Source organism: Panthera pardus, unplaced genomic scaffold (assembly GCF_024362965.1).
Source record: "Panthera pardus isolate Hobbes unplaced genomic scaffold, ASM2436296v1 HiC_scaffold_27, whole genome shotgun sequence".
Taxonomy (NCBI): domain Eukaryota; kingdom Metazoa; phylum Chordata; class Mammalia; order Carnivora; family Felidae; genus Panthera; species Panthera pardus.
The window spans coordinates 35,891,591-35,904,661 of record NW_026526843.1 but is presented as its reverse complement, the minus strand read 5'-3'; the positions used below and the strand labels follow the sequence as shown (position 1 = coordinate 35,904,661).

General features: G+C 44.1%; 1 protein-coding gene across 2 annotated transcripts in view; it reads right to left on the bottom strand.

Moving 5' to 3' along the window:
* TRPC5 (transient receptor potential cation channel subfamily C member 5) overlaps positions 1-12,707 on the bottom strand; it is a 266,576-nt gene extending 253,869 nt beyond the window's left edge. The window contains exon 1 of one of the 2 annotated variants that reach the window (XM_053891241.1): positions 11,761-12,707. The gene's annotated coding sequence lies outside the window, so the exon portion shown is untranslated. The remainder of the gene's footprint in view (positions 1-11,760) is intronic. The other variant, XM_019426883.2, reaches the window with a different exon arrangement.
* Positions 12,708-13,071: the final 364 nt, after the last annotated feature.

Sequence of the window (13,071 nt, the reverse complement as noted above, 5' to 3'; positions counted from 1 at the left end):
TCTTTCTTTCTTTCTTTCTTTCTTTTTTTTTGTTGCTCTGGTAGAGTAATTGGTCCTACTTCCATGACTAACACTGGCTGTTAATGTAATAACTCAGAGCATGGGCATCTGAGTTTACTTTCCTGGGTTTAAATCCTGGCTCTAATAGATACTACTTGTGTGACCTCATGGGGTTGTTGTGAAGGTTAAATGATTTATGATTTGGAAAATTCTCAGAACCATGTTGTTAACATAATACAGGTTAATAAAATATTCATTATCATCATGTTATTATTGGTTAGATATAGACATCCTAATCTATATCTCCAGCTCAGACTTCTCCTTCGAGTCCTACACCTATACATCGAATCGCCTATTTAACATCTGTAACTTAGATGTCCTACTGGCACCTTCACTTCAACATGTTCCAAACTTAATACATCATCTCTCTCCCACTCCCAACCCCCCCAATGCTAACCTGCTATTTTCCTCCAGACTTCCTTATTCTTGTTAACAGCATCACTGTCCACTCAGTCACTTAACCGAGAAATCTGGGAATCTAGTTTAATGTCAGAAAAAAAGTGACATGAGACATCCAGCTTTAAAGCCAAGAGGAGACTGAACATTTTAAATCCCCCTCAGTGGGGATTTGAGATTAGCTATGTGATTGATTTGAAACATTTCCTCTCTCCCCTTTCCTAATCTCCTCCCCTTTATTCCTGCCAGAATGATCTTCTCTCTCTCCTTTAAACGTGATGTGTCCATTTCTAACTCCTTACCTTTGACCACACAATTCCTTTCATCTGAAAGGCACCCCCCCCATATATCTCCAAATGCCATTCATCACTCAAGAGCTAGAACACCCATGAAGTCATCTTGACTTCTCTCATCAACAAGATAAGGTATATTTTGGAATTGAGAGCTTATATTTTTAAAATGAATTTCACCATTACATATGTCATACTTTACAAAACCTTTTGTCACAAGTCTATAAGTCATACTGTTTCAACTGGATTATAAACATCTTAGGTTCACAGAGCATAGGATGTTCTCTTTTGTGAATTCTCCATAGTGTCTCACACAGGTCCCCTTTTGCCTTCAGTCACTCTTTCTCTGGCTCCTCTCCCTCCAATAAACATGGGCCACAAAGTTCTACTTTATTCACTTTTATCCTTCTTTTGACTGTCTCTCTTGGAGATTTTTAAATCCGTTTTTAGAGATAATTTTTGTAGACCTATATCTATGACTTCCCAAATTTTCATTTCATTTCCTAACCTGTCTCTTGAGCTGCAGTCCCACGTCTCAAAGTTTTTGATGGATGTTTTCATGAGGATGCCTTGCCTGACGTCAAACTTAATACTATATTGAAATCTTAACTCATCATCTTCCCATCTCACCCCACCTTCACATGTCCTTATGGCATCATCATCTTCTGTCACCTGGATAAAACTTGCAGTCATCTTTGACTACTTTCATCACACATATACAGTCATTCACTATAGTATATCTACCGTCCCCTTATGCTATCTTTTACACCCCATCCTTTTCAGGTCCATTATAACAACAACCATAATAACAACTCTAGCAGTTAACATGTAATGAATGTTTGCTATGGCTGGGCACTGGGCTAAGTGTTTTATATTTATATTTTATATTTTCATCTGCATAGCATTACGAAGTAGGTATTCTTAGTATCTTCTTTTCATAGATGAGAAAACTAAGGCTCAGAGTGGCAGAGTGAGAATCACACCAAAATGGGTTTGGACTTAGCTTCCTTACTTAACCACAGTGCTACTTACTCGTCGTCCCTAGATTTCTATAATTGCTTCCTAACTGCCGTGCCTTCTATTTCTTGCTTCTCCACCAATCGTTCCTGTAGACCGTTTCCAGAATAATCATCTCCAAACATTGCTACCATTATTTCATTTCTCATCTCAAAATCATTTGCTATCTCCCTTTTATTCACTGAATTAAATGTAGTCATAGCCCAACATATCAGGCCCTCCACACTCTTACCACAACCTAACTTTCTAGCTCTGTCTCCTGGAAGCATATACCTCTGCGAAAGGATTAAACCACAGTGTTCTACTCAGCCATACCATGATGTCATGTCTGCTCCTATCATCTACTCACTCCTGACCCTGTTGTGAGTTCCTAGAGGGAAAAGGACGGGTGTGCATGTTCGTACCCCACAGTGCCTTCCACCTAGTCTACACGTAATGAATATATGTCAAATGTTTGACAGTAGGGACTCAGTTACCACTTGGAGATTGTTTAATTACTCCTTCACACTCTCCTCTTTCTTTCTTTACCAATAGTGTTCTCATTTTCTATTCCTTAGCATAATTACCCTACAAAAATGTAAAAATCCTCTTCTCTGCAGTACCAACATCTTAGGAAAACCATGTCATCAGCTTTTTCCTCTGTTTATCCCCAAACATACCTTCCCGTCAATCTTTCTTCATTGGTTGCAAGTTATCATTAGACTAAACTGTACTAATCTAGGAAAGGTTTCTGGAGATGACCGCTGTGTGAAGATGATAGCACAGCCTATAGCATAAAGTCCTCTGGTGGATCTTGAGGTGAAATATTTTATGTAAGCTGCAGACTTTTAGCCCATGTTCAGCACTGGCCAGGGCCCCGAGTGACTGTATCTAAGAGATGGCAAGGGAAGTGACAACTGGGAGGCTTAGTTCCAAATGCAGATATTATAAATCTCCAGATGTTCTTACATCCAAGAGAGAAAGCATTCTCATTTTTTACTGAATCTTTTTTAGTTTAGCTTATTTGTTTGTGTTTTAGATCCTTGCTGCCTTCTGGGTGTTGCCACAGATTAGGGACCACAATGGCGAGGGACAGGATGGAATGCCTTTATAGTTCAGGAAGATCATGGTGTTTTATGTTTAGGCAGAGATTTCATTTATTTATAAGGACTGTTTATAACATCTGCTCAGTGGTTCCAGTCATCCAAAGTAATATTTATCAAACTTTTTGACGGTAACCCACACAAGAAAAACATTTTACATTGGACCCAATATACACACAAACGTGTGCACAGGTACACATATACACACACACATACGTTACTGAACAAAAGTGTCATTAAACAATGTCTACTCTTACTATACGTGATTCACAGTTTTGTCTTTTCATCAATTTAATTTAAAAATAGTTGTGGTGAACTGCTAATCTGTTTTCAAAGTACATTAATGAATCATTGCCAACACTTTAAAAACACTGGTTTAAAGGATAGAAACAAAAAGAGATGATAAGATGTTCTGTTTTGTGCTACTACTAGAAGGAAGTATACATTGCATGCAATTGACAAGCTGGCAAGGAACAGTTCTTAAGCCACAGCTAAAGACCAAAGTCCATAGCAGGGATAACAAAAATAATAAACTGTGGTGTATTGATTTTGTTAGCAGCTTTACACAATTCTTTGTTTAAAATTAAACTTGTAATTTTTGCGTGTGTGTGTGTGTGTGTGTGTGTGTGTGTGTTGTACCTTTTGGTGCATAACATGCTACCCAACTATATGGTAGTCTATTTTGATATTTACAAGGATGGAAGAGTTCCACATTCTTCTGCGAATTAGATAGAAAGCTGTGGCGCTTTTTCAAAGATTATTCATAAATAAGATATTGAGATTATTTATTTGAACATACGATCCCTTTATTACTACATGGAATAATACTAGCTATCTTTCATGAATTTGCTATGGTTTTTTTTTCCCCAGTGAGGGCTATACGACATTATTGAAGCATTAGGGTTATATAACGTACCGAGTATTAAGGGGAGCATCATGGGGCCAAGGGGGCTGTATTTTAGAAACTGGGTATAGTCACCAGTTGCTTGGATAACTGATTGGCTCAAAGATCTCTCCCTTAAACAGATGTCAGTTCTTCCAAAGTTGCATTGTAGTGAGAATGCAGCAAAAAGACAAGATAGATTTGAGCTGTAGTTTGAGAGATTTTGTGATGCTGTAAAGATCTTTCTGAACATCAATTCATAGTTTCTTGCATTTGCATTCAGAAGTTCTTGAGGGGGAGAAAAATAAGGAACGGGTGGCAACCAAGTAGATGGTACACAGTGCAAGCAAGCTTCTTCACTGAATACCCTTTGATATATTTTCATTAAACATTTTTTAATGTTTATTCATTTTTGAGAGACAGAGAGACAGAGCAGGAGCGGAGGAGGGGCAGAGAGAGAGGGAGACACAGAATCCGAAGCAGGCTCCAGGCTCTGAGCTGTCGGCACAGAGCCTGATGCAGGCTTGAACCCATGAACCGTCAGACCGAGACCTGAGCTGAAGTCGGAAGTGTAACTGACTGAGCCACCCCAATGCGGGCCTCAAACCCTGAACCGTGAGTTCATGACCTGAGCAGAGATCAAGAGTTGAATGCTTAACGGACCAAAATACCAAGGAAAACAAAAATGACAACCAAAAGAGCTTTCTGACAATGAGGAGACAGTACAATGTAGGCCAAGGGAGAAATGCAAGATTTGTAGGAAGAAACTGGATGTTGCAAACCTGCCTCCACCATTTACTAGCTGTGCAATACCGGGCATACCACTTAACATGCCTGATCCTGTCTCCTCATCTGTTAAATGGGAGCATAGCTATATAGAGCCTGTAGTGAAGATTATTTAAGATAACATATTTGTAGCACTCAGCACATGGAAGATTGTGGTAGACAGAATAATGGCCCTCTAAATATGTCACCACAGCCCCAGAACCTGTGAATGTGTTAGGTTACATGGTCAAAGGGATTTTTTTTTTCAGATGGAATTAAGGTTGATAATTAGATGACCTTCAAATAGGGACACTATCCTGGATTATCCAGGTGGGCCCAGTGCCCTCACGTGGGCTCTTGAGAGCAGCAGGAGAAGGCAGAATAGTCAGAGAGAGATGCAAAGGAAGAAGGGGTAGGAGAGATTCAAAGTGTGAGGGGCACTCAACCTGCCCTGACTGGCTTTGAAGTTGGAGGAATTGGGCAGTGGATCAAGGAATGTGGGGGGGCCTTCAACTGACAAACAGCAAAGAAATTGGGACTTCACTCCCACAACCACAAGGAAGTGAATTATACCAACAGCCTGAATGAGCAAAAAAATGGATTCTCCCCTAGGGCCTCCAGAAGGAAATGCAGCCCTGCTGACAGCTGATTTTTAGCCCAGTGGTGCCCATGTCCAATTTCTGACATGCAGAATTATAACAATAATATATTTGTATTGTCTGAAACTGCTAAACTTGTGGTTGTTATGGCCACGATAGAGAACTAATACAAAGATGTTCAATCATCAACAGCAATTGCTATTGTTAATTTAGGGTGATCATAGAAATCCCAGAAATTAGTGATTTACATTGTCTATTATAAGATTATTGATGACCCACTAATGGGATCCTCTTGAAAATCAATGGATGTTGGGCAACCCCAGTTCGAATCGAAGCTGTGGGTCTCAAACACACCAAAGGTCTGGGACCCAAAGGTAGTATATGCCAGTGAATTAAGTTTCTGGAGAATCAAGTGCTTAGTGGTTTTATTGGAATGTATGCAATTTATTAAAATGTATAGAATTTTTGGAATTCATAGGTGCTATATCTATCGTATTTTACAGGTGAGAATATGGAGCCAGTAGAGAACATTGTGGGCTGGGAGGAGGTAAGGCATTTCTCATTCTTCTCACCTGTAAAATAGTGATAGGGATAGTGTTTACTTAAGTCATTATGTCTAAAATGAGTAAGTTACTTGCTTCCTTTGAGCTTCGGTATTGTCCATAAAATAAAGATGATAATGTACCTATTTTATGCAGTTGTCCTGTGGGTTTAAATGAGATACTGCACGTAAAATGCTCGCCACATAACGTAGCACCTTCTAAGTGTTAACTGTTGCTGTTGAGCTGACCTTTGTAAGATGTGTTGATAAGGAAAGGTATTATGTAATAATACGTCATTACTTTCTGGGGGAAAAATCAGTGTAGCTTAGGTGGAGATTTATATATAATATTTTTGTTCCTTTGGTGGACTCAGATGTAAAAAGTTTCTCTTTTGAGTTTCTCTGCTATGCCTTGACCTACATCGTTTATTTAATTAAAAAAAAATTTAACATTTATTCATTTTTGAGAGGGAGAGAGACAGAGCATGAGCGGGGGAGGGGCAGAGAGAGAGGGAGACACAGAATCAGAAGCAGGCTCTAGGCTCTGAGCTGTCAGCACAGGGCCCCACGCGGGGCTCGAACTCACGGACTGTGAGATCATGACCTGAGGCGAAGTCGGACGCTCAACCGACTGAGCCACCCAGGCGCCCCTACATCGTTTTTTTTTAACCCAAACCATTTGACACCTACCCTGTGAAGTAAGGGTTACTATTCACCCATTTTACAGATTGGTATCGGGCAAAAAATCCGGCAATATTTAGTTCTGCCCCTGAAATGCTATTTCAGGCTTGATTTTTTCACAGTTGCTTCACTGAAGGATGTGTGTGTGTGTGTGTGTGTGTGTGTGCGCGCGCATGTGTTTGCCTACTGCATGTATTTGCAAATATGCAGAAAGAGCCTCACTACTAACTTTCTACCTTTGTAATTTTGAGACATGCCATATAGAATAGGGCTACTTCTGACTTCAGTCTTATTCTATGGAGTGATTTTGTCAGGAAAACCTTTAATTCTTTCTGCATAATATTTGTTTGGGGGCTCCCATTGTTTTGAAATTTATTTTACTTTTGGGTGTCTGTGGATAGCCCAGTGTGATTCACGCCAATTAGGAATAGAGGCTAGGCACCCAAGACATCACATCTAGTGACTAGTTGACTAGCAAACTAAAATTATTGACCAAGTCATATTAATTATAATGATATTTTCCATGTATTGATTGTTCACAATATGCCAATGTCACATAGTGTCTCATTTAATCTCCATAACAACTCAGGGTCAGCAGGTACTATTATTAATCCCTTTATACTGATGAGGAATCTGGGGTGGGGAGACAAAGTACTTTGTACGAGTTTACATAGCTAGTTATTTGTGGGCAGGATCAGGAATTGAACTCAGGTCTGTGTGAGTCCCCAAGTCCAAGTCCTCCTGGTAAGGAGAACAGTCCTATGGTCTGACTCCCCTTAAATCAACTCTCTTGCCCACACTTAAGGCTTTTACACTGGATAATGGGAGAAGTGGACCTAGGGAAAGTTTATATTTTAGAGTTTTTTAAAAAAGTGATAAGTCACTTGAATTGTCCCTGTGTGCCCCGTAGATAATGGTTTATTTTCCAATGACTTTCAGATGCTTTTGGGGATAAACTCTAGTCCAGTGCCTCTCAAATCTTAACATTTGAACAAATCATTGGGGAAACTTCTTAAAAATCAGATTCCAATTTATTAGGTCCGAGGAAGAGTTTAAGATTCTGTACTTATAAATACCTCCCGGGGCACCAGGGTGGCTGAGTCAGTTAAGTGTTGGACTTCGGGCTCAGGTCATGATCTCACAGTTCATGAGTTCGAGCCCCATGTTGGGCTCTGTGCTGACAGCTCGGAGCCTGAAGCCTGCTTCAGATTCCGTGTCTCCCTCTCTCTCTGCCCCTCCCCTGCTCGTGCTCTGTCTGTCTCTCCCTCTCAAAAATAAATAAACATTTAAAAAAATAGCTCCCAGGGGATGGTGGTGCTACTGTGTGGGGACCACACTTGGAGTAGCAAGGCCCTAACCTGCTCCATCCCAGCCTCTTCTTACTAACCTTGTGATAGCCTCACGACAGTGTAGAAGTTCTTCATATCATCCTTCTGGATTATAACAGACGTGTTTGCATTGGCCTATTTTACAGATCGTGGGGGGAAAAACCGCAAAAAACTGGAGTGCGATTAATTGAAACCAGGTATCAAGGCTAAAGAATGGAGGTAGGAAAAACACCCTACCCCCCCCCCCCGAAAAACTTCCTTCTTCTCATACTCTACTATAAAAACCATCTGCCTTGTCTTTTCTGCTTTTGTTTTAATTTCTCAGGAAGTGTGTGAATGTGTGTGTGTGTGTATGTGTGTCTGTGTGTCTGTGTGTCTGTGCCTGTGCATGTGCATGTGTGTGTCTTGGGGGCACGTGGTGGGTGAGAAGGCAAGTCACAAGGATATGGCAATAAACATGGTAAACATAATCGTGGCACATAAGTGGAGGGTTGTGATCTTGGTAAACTTGGTTTTAGTTTCCTCTTTGACTTCCTGGAAAGATCTTCGGAGAGCTTTGGGGAATTTATTCAGTCCTAGCAGGAAGTCTTGGGTTCTGGTTGGGGCTCTGTCGCTAGCCACCTGTGTGATTTTGACAAGTCATTATCACCCTCTGGGCCTCAATTTCTCCATAGGTGAAATGACAGCATTGGCTCCTGCTCCCATCCCTGTTCATTTCCCACTATGGGCTTTTGAAAAAGCTGGGGCAATTGCATTGGCTACCAGCATTTGAGTAGTAACTCCACAATGAGTGATGGTGAACCAAACCTTGGGAATTTGCAAAGTTCCCCGGACCCAGTGAACTGTGAATTTTTTGCTTGGCCCCACCAGCTTTTATTTATTTATTGAAATCATCTGCTATCGCTCAGTTGTGCACGCTGCACACATTTGTTTAGGAGACCACAGCCAGATCATTCAGGCCTCATTCTTTGCAGTCAGGATGGGTCTGTTGGTCTCAGTGCTCAAAGGAGTTGAGAGAGCCATCAACAGAAGGAAAGCTCCCGTGAGTTTTGGAAAGAATGACAAATCTCGGCTATGAAGCTCTGGATTCAGTGGCTACCCTCAGCTTAGCCCTGATCTACAACAGATGGCTGCAATTTCTCCCTAGAATGAGGCATCATTTCTGCCAGAAGGATGCAAACTTTGTGATACCCCTCCTTGAAAACCTGGAAAATGACCAGACCAGGTTGGGCTGGTTTAGACTACAGGGCGCTTTGGGGAGAAAGTTCCTGCCCCTCTCATTCCGCACCAGCTAACTAGAGGCTTCTGAACAGCTTAGTGTACTTAGCTAAAAACAAGCATCTTTGGAAGGAATAAAGCAGGCAGAAATGTTTTGGTCCCTCTCCTTCAGTGATGAAGCCACGGCAAGAAACAAATTGGAATATTTGGAAGCAGGCTGGAAGGAAATAGCATGACACATTTGAAATATCCATTCGATAATTAAGCACCCGAACGGCTTGTAGATTGGGATTTAATATGCTAAGGGGTGAAATGGGATGGTAAAAGTGAAAATGTACTCCAGTGCTCCCAATTATCTGGTTCTAAGGAATTCTATCATTGTTCACTCAGTGTTTACAAAGAAAGTCATAGGCAGTTTTACCGTGCTTCACATCGGAATCAATTTTCTGGACTAATTCCATTCTCAGCTGAGCAAAAGAAAGCAAACACCTGGATGGTTTTCTTTCCATGTGTTTCAAAACATCTTTGGGTTCTCTCCTAACCCTCTTCTCTTCTTCCCTACCGTATCTTTAATTTTTTGGCCCACCCTTCTCTAAGCACGTATGGTCCTGTGTGTCATTCGGGTAGTTAATTCTAGAAAGCATGGAATCATAGGACTGTTGCTCTTATAGTTGGCAGATATTTGGTGCAGGTTTCTATGTTGGAGCATACACCAAACGCAGGGAACCTATGTCAACACAGCCAGGGACTGCATCGGTTCTGTATCCCTGCACTACCCACCTCCATGTCCTTTGAGTAACTGTGGATCAGGACCCACCGTGGCAGTCAGATATACACATCACCAAGAACAGAGCAGAGACCTGTACCTTCCTTAGGCTGCATCCCTGTAGACACTTTCAGTTCTTCCCCAAGTATGAAGCTGCCAGTTCTTTCCTACCTGTCTGCAACCTGGTCTTTGCTATTTATGGAGAAGTATAATTTTAACCTATCTAAGAAGATATTTGCTTATGATTGCCTAAAACAAGTAACAGCATGGGCACCTTTTCAGATCCTACTTGAGAACTCCTCATTCTGTTCTGTCTCTAGGCTCTAGGCAGGGAGCATTAGGATAAATTGCCCAATGCAATGTAAACAGTTTCACTTAATGCAGAATCTGTTTTTCTCATTTGCTGAATTGGAAGGAGGTAATTCATTGTATTCTGGTAATATAGTAATAAATAGAAAGTTTAACAGAAGAGCCTGGGTGCTTTGGAAGCACAAATTCAAACATTCCCCTCTTTGCTACAGCAGCACAGAGCCCGATTGCATGGGGTTGATCCGGGTCCTTGAAAAAATACACACACACACACACACACACACACACACACACACACACACACACACGTGTGTGTGTGTGTGTGTGTGATACCACTTTAGGAAAGCATCACACACACACACACACACACCCCGTGTGTGTGTATGTATATATATATATATATATATAGTAAAACTCCATGAAAGCAGCATATCCAAGAGACCAAAACATAGATTTCAAGTGGCACTCAGTTTTTCCTTCAACCTTGCGAACAGAGCAAAAGCAGCTCCTCTTGACCCTGTGGATTTCCTTTATTCCAGGCTAGATATTGGCTCTGAAACCAATGTGATACTATGTGAATGTATTTTCATGCCTTTTGAGTTAGAATAAGTAGATGTTAAAGTGTGAGTGAAAGGTACCATTTGACATCATTTATATGTCAGCTCGTTAAGAATCTATGGGAAAGGAGACATGATATAAATCATCTGTACCAAAATAGAAAAAAAAAGTCTTAGACCAACAAAAGGCAATCATGAATGCTGATATACAAACTTGCCATATTTGTTAAATGCCATGAAGATAAATACGTGGTAATAGACAAGGTCTGGGGGCCATACCAATGTAGTAATTATTTCTTGTTTGAAGTGAGGACTGACAAGCACAATCTCTAAAGGGAACATTATTGATTTGTCTGTGTCTCTCGTATTCATATAATAAACTCGGGTAAAGTTCAGAGATCCTGTCTTCCACACTGGTCTCTAGGCTTCAGGCTTTTCATGAGGGAGTGATAACCTTGCTAGCCACTAAGCCATCAGCACATATCTGACCATGGACAGAAACACAGGTTGGCAGTGGGGAAAAAGCCCTTCTCCTAGCCACATTCTTAGAGACCACGGAGAAATACCAGGATTTGCAAATACAGCTCAGTACCCATGTGTGTTGGGGGGGGGGGGGGATGATAAAGTCAGTATATGTGTTTGGAGGGAGGGAGGTGTTCCCTTTAGAGCAGAGATCTGACTGATGTTCCCCCCCCCCCCATTTGCCTTTCCTGGTGCCTTTAAGGAAGCCAGAAAAATGAATCCGGTCATTTCTTAAGTTTGAAAGATATAAAACAGAAAGAAGGTAAAAGGACTCTCATGAGTTCACCCCAGCTCTCTGTATCTTAAAGTGGCTTTTGGCAAAAGGGCCAGGGTCCTTATTCCCATGCCCATCTCCCAGGAGGATTTTGAGGAAGCCTGGGAGCAGGCTCCCCAGGGAGCTGGATACTTCCTCAGGGATGGAGCAGATCACTGTCCAGGGGGTAGGGCAGAGCTCTAGTTTAGGAGAGCATTCGGAACGAAAACGATGTTTTGGTCATTGCCAAGAGCCACCTTGTCCTAACACCCCTGAGAGCTATACCCCCATCGCATCTCTCTTCCTGTGTCCCAAAACAATCTGTTGCTGGCTTTGCTCTGCTCCCCACTACCCCAGTCCACAGCCAGCCAGCCAGCCAGCGCCTCCCAGCTCTCAGCATCCCAGCACCCTCACTTAACCCGCACCTCGCCACCCCTTATGGCAGTGCTCTCTTGCAGCGAAGCACAGGGCACAGGGCCGCCTGTCGACTTACCCCGGGCCGAGCGGTCTGTTCGGATCTGCGTCGTCTGGTGTCCGCGAGCCAAGGCGCGCGGTGCGGCCGCCTTACCGGACTCGGTCTCCGACCGGCGGCGGCGCGCAAACAGCAGCCGCCCGGGACAGCCCCGGGCCTGGAGGCTGCCCAGCGGTGGGCAGAGCAGCACCGGGAAAGGGGCGGGGTGCGGCGAGAGGCGCAAGTGCCGGTCCTACCTTGGTTTTTCTCCCTTCGCTCCTCAGTTATCCCCAAACTTCCCTGTGGCCGGCCGGCCCTCCTCACCTTCCGCCTCCGTCAGCGCCCCCAAACTCTTGGCGCCACCCGCCCCCTGCCGTGTGCTCTCTCGCTTCTCCCCGCTGTCTGACCCCACCTGGGCTGCTCCGAGGGCACGCACGCCCTTCACGCCGCCAGCCGCACAGCAGGAGCAGGGGAAGAAACTGACACGGGGAAACGGACAAGGGGAGCCGGCACGGGAGTGTGAGGGAGAGAGAGAGAAAGAGAGAAGAGACAGGGAGAGCGAGACAGGGAGAGCGAGGCACACAGAGAGAACCGCATTTACACTCTGACATGCACAGACGCACACCCCAGCTCCGGCTGCCAGGTAGCGGCTGACGGGAGACCCGGCCACCCCTCCAAATCTTTCTAGACTAAAGGGTTCTGTCCCCTTCCGCTGCCGCTTCTGGAAAATGCTATATACAACGAAGGGGAGAGAAAAGCAGAGAGGGGTGGGGAGGGGAAAATCGAGGAGGTACGCTCCCTTTCTCCTCCCCACCCCTAGCTCCAAAAATGTCCAACCCTGAGCTCTTCCTTCTCCCTTCTATCTGCTCCCGGCTTCCCTATGCTCCCGTTCTCTCTTTCTCCCTCCCTTAGGGTGTCTGCGAGCTGCGGAGAACCCGTCGCGGTTGAGGGGTGTGCGTGTATGTGTGTGTGTGTGTGTGTGTGTGTGTGTGTGTGTATGGAGGGGGAGAAAGCGGCGGATGGCTAAAGCACCTCTCACCTCCCCCAGCCCCGGCCGGCCAAGGCCTTACACACCCCCAGCTCTCGGCAGGGGCGGGCGGGGCGGGGCGGGGGAGGCGGGGAAGGGGGAGGGAAAGAGGGAGGACGGGGCAGCCTGCAGGGGCAGCAGCTACTGCCTTCTCTGCAGCTCGGTGGCCAGGGGTGGAAGGAAGCCGCAGCCGCAGCCCCAAGTCAGCCCCCGCTGCCCCGTCCCACCGCCTCATCTCTCCCCCCTCGGTACGGAATTTTCTGTTTCGTTCGTTTGCTCTCCCCGGGCCTCCCCCTCCCCTGGGTGGTGGCAGAGACTGGGGCAGG